The sequence below is a fragment of the Theobroma umbraticum genome, unplaced genomic scaffold (assembly GCF_002168275.2).
Source record: "Theobroma umbraticum cultivar Fairchild unplaced genomic scaffold, ASM216827v3 scaffold_12.0, whole genome shotgun sequence".
NCBI lineage: Eukaryota > Viridiplantae > Streptophyta > Magnoliopsida > Malvales > Malvaceae > Theobroma > Theobroma umbraticum.
In genome coordinates, this window is record NW_018397272.1 from 3,040,865 (window position 1) to 3,052,703 (window position 11,839).

Here is an 11,839-nt window from a genome sequence, read left to right on the forward strand (position 1 = left end):
AATTAGACCCTCAAATTGCTTCCTCCAGGAAGGCCATGCATCGTAAAATAATACTAGTATATATCTTATAAGATATATAACTATCCAAATATTTAATTTAATAATAAGTATATATGAGTTTGAAATTCGAGTAGTCAATAGTCGTTGGGTTGGGACTTAAACTTTTTAAGTATGCCAACCAACCTTCTTATGTTTGTATTTATATTTATCATACAAATGTAAGATTATGTATGTATTTATTCAAAAGGACCAAAGGGTACTACTATCTTTTTTATGGTATAGTTTATTAGATAAAAGTAAGATCAAATTTTTAAACATTACGAGATAGCAACTATTAAGAAGATTAACTTATTAACAATATTGGTGTGTGCGTGTGAGAAGAAGAATTAATTAGTCTTTACTCAAACTCATTAATCTATTGGTTCAAGGGTGGATTGACAATATTTTTAATTCAATATAACACATTCTTACAATAAATATCCTAATATGCCCAATTGCAGTATTTTATTACAAAAGAAAAAAAAAATAGAGAATTCCTTCTCACCTGATTACTTGGGGTCTAACATTAAACTGCCTTGAAAAATATTAATGGATTGGGGATGTACAATTACAGATATTCTTCTATCAATATAACAACAGATTATTGACTTGGCCCCCCGTTTAATTGAATTACTGTCTTAACCAAACTTGATAATCTGATCCTTTTTCAATAAACTTTTGCCAGCTCCCACCCAACTGATTTTCCTTTGAAGGGTTCCAATCAAAATGTCCTAGTTTCATCACTAAGGTATCACCAACCTGTGCAACATAACCTTCATTATTGGCATGGTATATCTTAACAGAACTCCGGCAATGGATCCCAGCCAGTCTTCTAGCTTCTACTAATTCAGTTAATACATCACGGATGCCAAATTCATACAAGTGGTCATAAAATATTGCAGGCTGCAATATTACATACAAAACAAATTCAATCAGTGCATGACAAAAGGAAAGGATGAAATTTTTTATTCAGCCATTAGTAGACATTCAAAAAATCTAGGTAAGGAAAATAAAATTTGTAAAAGCCAGTTGAGACTATGATAAACTTGAAGAGGAATAACGCATATAATCATCAGGAAATATCTTGGTATCACACCAAAGCAGAGACATTCTTCAGGAATTTCTTTTTCCAGTTGTGTGTGTCTGTATATAGAATGATTAAGCAACTTCAGTGACAGAGAGCTTACGGTTCCAGGATGAGTTAGGATGTATGCATATCCCAGTGTAAGCTTATCACAGGGGAATGGCCAGTGACCCTAAAATAAAACATAATGTTAGGTATTTATCTCTGTTGGTAAGTTAAACATGACCAAGAGAACTGATGGGAGATTATAATTAGCAAATAGGCAAATCTGATAACTAGGTGCATTAAGTGATATAGATTGAGAAGTGATTATGTGCTCTAAGCTTTTTCAATGAATCTAGAACATGATCATATCCTTGTAAGAGATCAAAAGTTCATGAACTGAAATGATTGTTTGATGTATAGAGTAAGGCCAATAATCTAGCTTGGCTTGAATTGGATTGAAGATTGCTGAAATATTCTATCCTGAAAGTCAACTTAAAAAATTTCAAATAGAAGTTAAGATATATAACAACATAAGCTTCAACATGATCATAAAGCACAAAATTTCATTCACTCTTGCAGATGTTCTTTAAAGCTAAATTCCTGTTCTTTTAATAAGTTGACTATGCTCTATTTTAGTGGACCAGAGAGCAAAGATAGCTACTTTAACCCTCAAAGTGACAAATGAAAGGTGTGCAATCTTACATGTTACAAGGAAGTTTTAACTCCGAGATTAAAGTTATGCAACACTCAGGAAACATGGTAATGCTCTGAGTGCTTGTATGTTTGGTTTTTTTTCTATATATATGTATGAATGTGTGTGCACACATGCGTGTTAGCATATGAGACAGAGAGGAAGAGAGTACCTGGGTCGATCCTGTATCATGGTTCTCTAAAAATGTAACAGCACGTGAAGGCCACCATCCCGTCACTCCTGTTGGTCTCCCTTGAGGATCTATCAATCTCCTGTATTGGTTATGTAAAGCAGAGTGGAGTATCCCCGACAATGGCAAAATATTTTAGTCTGCAGTTGGAGGAAGCATGCAGCTATATGACTGCAATTTCTCCACATGGCTTGTACTGGGCATGATATGGCTATCAGAAACGTGTGGCAGACTATATTTCAGATAAATGGATCACAATAATCTAGTGGAAATTGTAATGATAATAGAAAGTAACATTTTTCAACATGAAAAAATTGTAATTAGGGAAATGGAACCCTGGCAACACAGATATCTCGTTAATGAATCAATCTCCATGTTTTTACTTGCATCTTAGCATCTATATATCAGATAAAAAAAATTCTTCACCCATATATGGTCATGCACATTAACAATTCAAGAAAAGTGCACAAGACATGTACAAATGCAGAGGTGGCCATACTAGACAGTAGCACGCTTGTGAGAGGCAGAGAGAGTGAATTTCTACAAGATTTCATTGACACGTTGTGCATTCTTATTTCCCCAGTCTTGTCTTATGGATGGGAGATTCCCTAGAAAAAAAAAATGCTGGCTTATACTCAGAATTCCTTTGTTGTGACATCAAAAGTGAGGAAGTACCCCCAGTGGCATTGATCCAGTTGATTATCCGTTGCCGATGAGCATCTCGGCATGTTAACAAAGTCCCAAATATCATGTAGGGTAATTCTAGACAATGATAACAAGAAAAATTGGCATTTCCATGCAGTCACCTGGACCTAGAGACACGAAACATGATTAAGAGAGGCTTTGTGATTTAAAGTGGAATTATATTGTGCATCCCAAAAGGCGAGCCAGAAATAAATTATATTAAATAACCAGGTTTCAGAATTCAAGGGCCAAGTAGACTCAAGCATTCAAAAAAATTCTGTAATAAATATGACCATTATTAACTTCATTTAAAGGTCATTTTAATAGTTGACAAGAACTTTTCAAAAACCCCAATGTCAGATTTAGTTCAATAAAAATTTCAAACTCACTGAAGCCAAACCAATGAAAGAAGTTTTAACTTAGAGAATAGTCACTAACACAACGATATACTCCAATGAGTTTTAACTTTAGGAAAACTGGAGTTTGCTATCATCCAAAATCTTCAAACACAAGATCAGTTGACTATTTTTCATGCATAATCTGTAGTATTAAGTGATTACCTTGATTGTAACACAAGTTACCCTGTTCATAAACCAAACTGTCCCAATATTCTCCTATAGCAAATGCAGGATTTGAAGCTTCTATATATTCTTTCACAAATATACCGGAGAAGCCTCTGCAAACAAGAGAAAGTGAGTCTTAAATGCTGTTAACATGTGGCATCATCCAAAATATACTTCAAATGTTTTGCCTTCTTTTTCTACCTTTCAGAGTCTCATTGGCCATCTGTAAAAGTTTATGTTCTTATTATTCTTTTAAGTTGTTGACAATGGACACACTATATTGTGATACTGTTGGTGAAGCAGAACATAGTTGATTATTTTGGAATGCACTACCACATTGTAGGTTGCTTTCCAGATGTTGGTTTTATGCACGACTTTAGAATTTTTAGAAACCATTCTTACATGGACTTTCAATAAAGTTCACTGCAATGATTTGTCGGCCCTTACTTGGTTGATGGCTTCCAAATCTAATTAAGGCAGCTATCATCCATAAATTCAAACCTAATACATTGCATGTATCAACCTTTTCTCTTTCTGGAATATATAAATAATCTTACATATATGCCTAATATGCTTGCATGGATAAGAGTACTACAACTCTATCTGAAATCAGGCTATTCAATTTCTTAGATTATTGAGAATAATGTTACAAGAAATTGTGAGAAGTGATTCATTAATTATTTCTACATTAATCATTAATAAAGATCAATTTAATATGACTACAGCACTGTATTGGTAGAATCACATTTTTGTGTTTATACGTTCCCCACACCCATAGTTTACAATCACAAATAGATATTGAACATCCATTACTAAAGTAATAGAGAAGTTAATGACTGTTGAACATAGGTTTATATACCCTGAAAGTTTGTGAACCAGAAGCATAGACATTGACCAGCCATCTCTCCCACATAAATGGCTTGGAGGAAATCCCGACCCAGGAGCAATTTAAATTCTTTTTTCTCCTGGAATATCTACCATTTTTTTTTTTGACATCCTCGCCACATAACAAGAGTGCAGGAAATTGCAAGAAAGAAAAAATCTAATTTATTTTTCTCTTGTCATGTCTACCATAGTTTTTGTTCGAATTGTCAAAGTATGTGTGCAAGATGAAATAATAGGACTTGCACCGAAAAAAAAAAAATAGAAAGACATATAAGAAAAATGGAAGACAATAGAAACACCTTCACCTCACAAAGTCAAGCCGCCACCCATCAAAACCACTCTCATTACAAAGCCAGTTCAACCATTCCTTTATATCTCTTTGTACAAAGTCCTGGGAATGATCAATGTTTGGTGCTGCGTGGAAGATATCACCTAAACACAAAACTAAATCAGTTAAATTTAAGGGAATTCCTATTTTTCATTTAATATCTGGAAATAAATGCCAACTCATTCAATGGATAATGTCTGATATAGTGAGTCAGCACTTTGTCGAGAAGTCATTGCTCTAGTTAACAAATTTTAGATCAGTTCCCACTAGCCAGTGAACTTTTGATAAATGATTGAATAAAGTCCGGGTTGATAATTAATCTCAATCATATCTCTCTCTCTTTCTAATTTTCTTATACAGAAAAATGTTCAAAACAAGATTTAAAGACACCTAGGAAAAGGTTCCCTTCTGGTTCAATTCAAAAACATACTCTTTAACCTTTGCAAAAGCCCCAAGTCCACATAGCACATAAAGAAGTATAGCCTCAAATTGGGAGCTATTTAACCACATTTTCTGGGGTTATGATCTACAGCTGATACTCTACATTAATGATTACACGTCTTCTTCAGTACACTAGAAAAAAATTTATATAATATGCATACCACTTGAAGGATTTCCATGGCCCTGAAACTTTGGATCATCACAAACAATGGCTTCAGGCCCCCATGCAAGCTTGCCACCAAAGATATTCCAGACACCATTTGGGCTCTGAAATGAACAAAATATCATTTAGTAGACCCCTGCAACTGACTCATTAAGTTCATGTCACACTTTCAGCCACGACACAAGATCTGTAAATGTCATAGTAAGAAGTTTATACTTCTTCTGTATTTATGCAATTCAACAGCGCAAAGAAAAGGTTTACCGGCCAATATTTATCTCATTCATGGTAGTTAAGTTTGCATGGGATGTATGGATTAATAACAACCAAAAATTAAATTGAATTTCCAGTATTTTAGTTTAAAATAATCAAAGAAGCAAAAGGACCTATCTAGCAACATATAATCAGATTTTCTTGAAAAAGTAAAGAATCCAAAATGATTCATTTTGGTCTTACTTACTTTGAAATCAAGGGACATTAAATTCATTTTAGGTAAAATACACCTATCTGAGATTACTGATCGCAGTTTGCAGCACATGTTGAATACCTCTTTGTTTGAGCCAATTTTATATGGAAAAGAAAGCCACAAAGTGCATTGTTGAGACAAAAAAAAGCGATTATGAAACTTCTGAAAAGCCCAAATAGGGGGAAAAAGCCACTTGGAGGGGCAGGGAGGGGGGGGGAGCCAACCTGTTTATGTGCACATCGATATTTAAGTACGACATCTCCCAGTACCTGCATACATAGGCAACACAATTTAAGGTTCAGTTCACCAAAGGCAATAACTAACAAACAGTCTAGAACAAGATGGCATCTGCACTATATGAATATACGATTTGCTCAAATAACGCTTGTATCTGTTCCAAATACTTTGTTATTACCCACATTGATGAGCAATTATAGAATAATGCACATTACTAGATAGAGAAATTTTATTCCAAGAGTTTGCAGAAAGGAGTCCCAAAAGTTAACCACTAAAGCTTACTATTTATAAGCTCCACATACCAGAAGGTCCTGAGAATGCATTTCCTCAATACAAGATTTCAGTTCTTCCACAGATCCATATCAGGAGTTCAAGTTGTAAAGGTCAGAAGGCATATAACCTGCATGTTATTCCATATAACCTATTGACACTGTGTTAAACAATAAAAAAGGTGTGGACAGAACATCTTTGGATTTTTTTTTTTTTTTAAGAAGTGTGGAACCATGTCTAACAACCACAAACACATTAATGGGTGTGACATTATAACTACTGGTCAAATAAAATTAGCAGAAAAACTAAATCCTACTTTGGTTGATTTCCTAGGATCACAATGCATGACACTATCTAGAATGCCAGAACAACCGCATGCACAACGACATGTCATTTAAAATGACAATTTACGCTATAAAAATTAAAAGAATGATATTTCATAAGAACCCTAATTCTGATGACAAACAAGAAAAAGGTAGATGAAACTATTGGAAATTTACCTTGAGGTGCAACAGATTGTGTTGGTGGTGGGAACCATACTGCAGTCATCCCACATTGAGATAAATCAGCAGCTTTAAAAGCTAGCTCCTGGTACCACTGTCTTCTCCAAGTTTCCCAATTGAAACCTTGAAACTTGAGGATCAACAAATTAAGACGTATGAATATTAAAAGTTTAAACAATATACTGATATCTGCTTATAACGAATACTTTTATCCATTTCATTATTAATCAATGATAAACTCACCTAAACCTAAGTCCACTAAGCATGCATAAGTTCATTAAGTAAAATAAATTAAACATATTCCTACAAAGTGTACAATAAAAATCAGACATGAAAATAAGATTAGAGTTATCTTCACAGCCCAGTGAAAATATGATTGGAATAAAAAAATGAGGTTATAGGCAAGAACAGATTCCAGGTGAAATTGAAAATTCTCTAGATTCCTTAAAAAAAAATCCGAAAATACGTCAAAGAACCAAAATTCAAAAGGGAAAACTTTTTCCCACCATGTATAGCTTAAGGTAAGGAAGAAATAGGATATCATATGGTGTAAGCCTGATTGAGGAGCAATTAATATAAGCTAAATTTAATTTTTACCTTCTGCAGCATTTAAAGGCACAAATCGGTTATTCCATCTGTTAGAAGGGAGTAATTGCAGCGAATGGATCCATACTACTATAAATTAGTGTTACAAAAAAGTATAATGCTCCCTCTAATAAACAACTTCAAGATCTATGCCATTTTTTTTCTAGGAAAGAAGACAAAGAATTGCTTTGCACAAAGCCTAAAAATGGTCCTTTACATTAGTGGCAAACAGACTACCATTGACTGCTAAAAATAACTATATAAACAGGTTAAAATCCTATATCAGCCAACTAAAATCATTTCATTTTCCCAGCATGATAGACATCTAACCGGGGTATATATATTTAATAAGTATCTATACTTTAAGTTAAAACCATGAAACCTCAGTTAATCAATGTCATTAGGTATCAAATCAATAGCAAGTAAAACCCACCATCAATTTACCAAGCAATGGATGACCATATTGATACTCACCACAATTTCCCTTCCTGTTCCAGTTCCTGGCTCTGCATTGAGTTTCACATGCTAATGCACGTTAGATATGAACCTTCTTCTACAAAGCTATTTTGGGAATAATGATAAAATACACATATTAGAGAAAAGAAAACTAACCTAATTTTGTTTGTTCTGGAATCCTCTGCCATTTAATTGTCTTTCGCTGAAGTGCCCATTCCAAAGCCTTCCGTTTCTTCTCTATTACTTCTTTCTCAATTACATGTTCAACAAGCATATCACCTTCTTTTGGCTTTTCTTGAGCAATGGACCAAACTTCATCAGGTTTGGGCAATTGCAAAGATTTAAAATTTGTATTCAAGGCTTCAGACATGTCGGTCTTTCTAGGTGGAAACTTGGAATGGATGCTTCATATCCTTCTTGTGAGCCACTGAGGTATCTCCCTATGAGGACTGTCACTCAGAAGTTTCAATTTTTGTGAATCATCATCAGTCAAAAGGTCTATCCTCCCACCATTAACAATATAGATGGCTTCTTCATCCTCTTCACTATTTAGTCTTTCCCTTGACAATAATGACTCAGCCATCTCTGCTCTCTGTCTCCACATCTTTAAAGCACTTTCTGATGTCCTCAGTGATCTCTGTAGGGCTTCACATCTTCTCATGTAGGCATTGTCTCTCAAACGTGTTGTTTCTTTGGCAGCATGAATGGCAGCCTTGATGCTTTCCAACTCAGCCTTAAAAGCCTTGGACACAGCCTTCTTTCTTTCGGCTGGTTCTTTCTTTATTTTCTCCAATGAAGACCTAATCTCCTCTTCATGTTCAAGAGCCTTTTTCTTACTCAACTCTTGGAATTCAAGCAATGCCTTCTCAGCATTACTGGCTCGGAGGTCAGCTGCATTTGCTTGTGCTTAGGCCTGTTGCAACTCCAATTTCAACCTATCAACCTCACTTTTTGAAAACAATAATTGATGTTCTAAATCACTGACAGCACCTTGTAACTTAACATTCTCAGACTGAACAGAAGCAATCGCATCAATGGGATTTATTCCATCAGTGAATGCAGCTACAGCTTTTGTGGCCTAGTCTCCAGCCTTTTCTACCACATCATGGGCCTTTATTATAGCATCTTTGGACTGCTCAACAATGACAGTATAGTACCTTCAGTTGCATTCCTTATTTGTTCTTCAATTTGATAAGCTGACTCAGCAGCCAAGGTTTCTGCAGCTGAAACCCTCAGCTGGGCATCTTCTAACATGTGAGATGTAGCCTGTTGGAAAGCAATCTCTGCTAACTTTTCAACTTGTACTGCAAGTTCAACAGCATCTTGTTTTGCAGGAACCAACTTAGATTCCAGGGAAAATTTCTCTTCTACTGACTCCTGCAGCTTCTGATGGAACAGAGACTTGGCTGACTCCAGTTCTGAAATAGCCAGTTCCTTGTCGTGCAAAATGGCAGCCACATATTCCTGCTGTTTAGCTTCAGAACAAGCAAACTCTTCAAGCAATTGATCTCTTTCTTTCTCAATGGCTTCTCGTTTGGCTTGAGCCTTAGAAAGAGCCCTTCTGATGTCCATCAACTCATCTTCTTTCATTTTCAAAATTTCATATCTCCCAGACAAATAATCATCCTCATCATCAGCCACATCCGCAAAAGTGTCACTGGAACCATCCTGTCACATGAATTCGACAGTTATCAACCATTTTACAGCTTCTCAGCACAACACTAACTCAAATTTTGTTTTAATTTATTTCTTTAATTGAAAATAAAAGGGAAAGTTACAAACTACAACACCAACAAGAGTCGCCTAAGACTACCAACTTAGTAAAATCTTAATTCCACTAGTAATATCAAGGTAAACTTCTTCTAGTAAAAATTCTGGGAATCTTTCATTGTTTAAATGCATCATCACATAATCAACTTATCAAGTTTTCTGCAAAAGACCTAATTAGCCGTGACTTGCTAACACGCATAATATATGCACTGCTCTAAAACCAAAACTAATGGCAATAATACAATATGCACCAGCAAACACTCACTATATTTGAGGCAACAATTATTCTTGGTCTGCACTGCCAATTGCCAGTAAGTAAATGCTTCCTGCAAAAATATCATGATTTGATAAAAATAGGTCATATTTTAAAGTAATAGCCATAACTTATCAAATATATATATATATATATATATATCTTACCATATATATATAAATCAAACCATCATATACGTATCAAAGAAATTAAAAACAATACTTATCCAGAAAAGCTTGGAGTTTAGACTCAAATAAAAAACCTTTTCCTGTTAGATGAACCTCCTAAGATTAAATGAAACTGCCGACGTGTTGTGGCTGAAGAAACAAGAGGGAAGCGGGGCAGAAGCACATCAAAGGCTGACTTACTTGGCAATAAAAAGACAACCATTTTGCTTCCTGTCAAGAGAAAATAAAAACTTTATGAACTTAACACAACCAAAGATGATTAATTAGCAAACAAGATTCCATTATATAAAGTTATCTACTTGGTTCTCAAAAAAGAGGTCGCCTTGATAATTGCCTAAACAACCAATGAGTCTAGCAGAACAAAAAGTCATAAAGACACAGCGAAAAGCCCATTAAAGTTAGCATTTTGATACATTTATACAAGTCAATGGATCATGTAAAAAGAAGAAACAAGTTTATATCAGAAAAAATCACCAACTCGGCTATAGAAATAGATAATGCCTTGATTATTGTTTTCGCTCAAAATCAACCTAAAAACTAATGATTCCAGCTGAAAGAAAACTGTTAAAGACAAAATAGAAAACCCATTACATTACAGTAAACATTTTAATGCATTTAAATAATTCACCGAATAATGTAAGAACAAAAAATATGATAACATGTTTAAAAAAAAAAAAGAATGTAACCGGATATTTGTTGAGCTGAAAGGAGTTGTGGAAATTCAGTTCATTGTCTTTGTTGGGTGTTAAGTTTTTGTACTGATGAAAGAGAAATAACAATGGGATTTTTGGTTGTGTTGTTGGCATGGGGGAAGGAAACAACAGAAGAGATTAGAGAGGCTTCGGTGGGGTGAGTGAGTTCATATGGTAGAGAAGAGTGTTTGTGGCCTTTTGAGATTTGCATTATTTAATTATTATCATGCGGTTTGACTATCAATCTCAATGCCCTCAACCACCTGTGAGTTGATGCCAAGTCAATTCAAAATTTTGACTTTTTTTGACCTTGTTTTTATTCTATCTTTCAGATATTAACTTTTTATATTTATCCTTATCTACTTTTTCTTTTAACTCTTCAGACAAAATAACAATTAAAATTGTAGTTATTTTGTTTTCTTAATATGTTTTTCATGTTTAATTAATAAAAATATATTCAAAGTATCTCTTTCCTTGTCTGTGTGTCTTGTTCACTTTGAACTGGGATGTGGACAGAGTTTGGCGGTGCAGTCCCAACCGGCCATGCACAAGACATAGCATATTCAGTTGCAAGATTCATGCAGAGTGGTGGTTCATTTGTTAATTATTATATGGTATGTTAAAGTCCGATGTCTCTCTTGTCCTTGTAAATTGTATTCACCCAATGCAGGATTAAATGCAGTGAAAGATCACAAGCTTTGCTTTTAACCTTTTCCATTCCTTTTGCTTCAGAACCACAGCTGGTGCTCCCTTCATTGCTTCCAGGTATTGATAATGATGCTCCGATTGATGAATATGGTATGTACATATCAACACCAGGCTACCTGCTTCATCATGAGCATTATTAAAGATGCCAACTAGTTAATTTGATAGCACCATTCTTGTTTGTGTGTGACAAATGAATACTTGTAACTTGGAAACACCGCAAATCATCTTCATAATCCTAGGTAGAGTAAAGGAAAAAGAAAAAGAAACACAGAAGGAAATCCAACAGAGGCTTCTCAGTATGTCATTACTAGGTTAGATAGCAGTATATCTTTATATTCATCGGGCTGAACATTGAATAAAAGCAAAACCAAATTATAGGCATGAGGGTTGAAATTTAATGGATGAAAGCATTTCCTCCCTTGAGAGAAACTAGGCTCTCTGCATACATTACTAGCTGTAAGCCCGACCCTTCAAGGTGTCTCGGTCTCGGCGATACTTGACTAAACACTCCCCTTTGGAGGATCTTATTGAAGAGAGAAATCCACCACTGCTATCAACTCCTAGGGGCCAATAGGTATCAGAGATAGATCCAATGGTGAATAATTTTGTCCAAGAGTTCCATAGACGAAGTTCACCCAACACCCATACATCGTAGAATTTA

The 11,839-nt window shown here is 34.9% G+C and overlaps 1 pseudogene across 1 annotated transcript; it reads right to left on the reverse strand.

Annotated features, from left to right (window-relative positions):
• Nucleotides 1-563: 563 nt before the first annotated feature.
• LOC110426724 (uncharacterized) lies at nucleotides 564-10,567 on the reverse strand (annotated as a pseudogene). Its single transcript, XR_016351964.1, has 15 exons — nucleotides 10,465-10,567; nucleotides 9,853-9,988; nucleotides 9,603-9,663; nucleotides 7,724-9,235; nucleotides 7,586-7,617; nucleotides 6,524-6,656; nucleotides 6,056-6,153; nucleotides 5,741-5,785; nucleotides 5,052-5,157; nucleotides 4,427-4,553; nucleotides 3,234-3,349; nucleotides 2,649-2,709; nucleotides 1,972-2,122; nucleotides 1,227-1,295; nucleotides 564-942 (listed from the first exon to the last, which is right to left on the reverse strand). The product of XR_016351964.1 is annotated as an uncharacterized LOC110426724 (transcript).
• Between the last annotated feature and the right edge of the window lie 1,272 nt (nucleotides 10,568-11,839).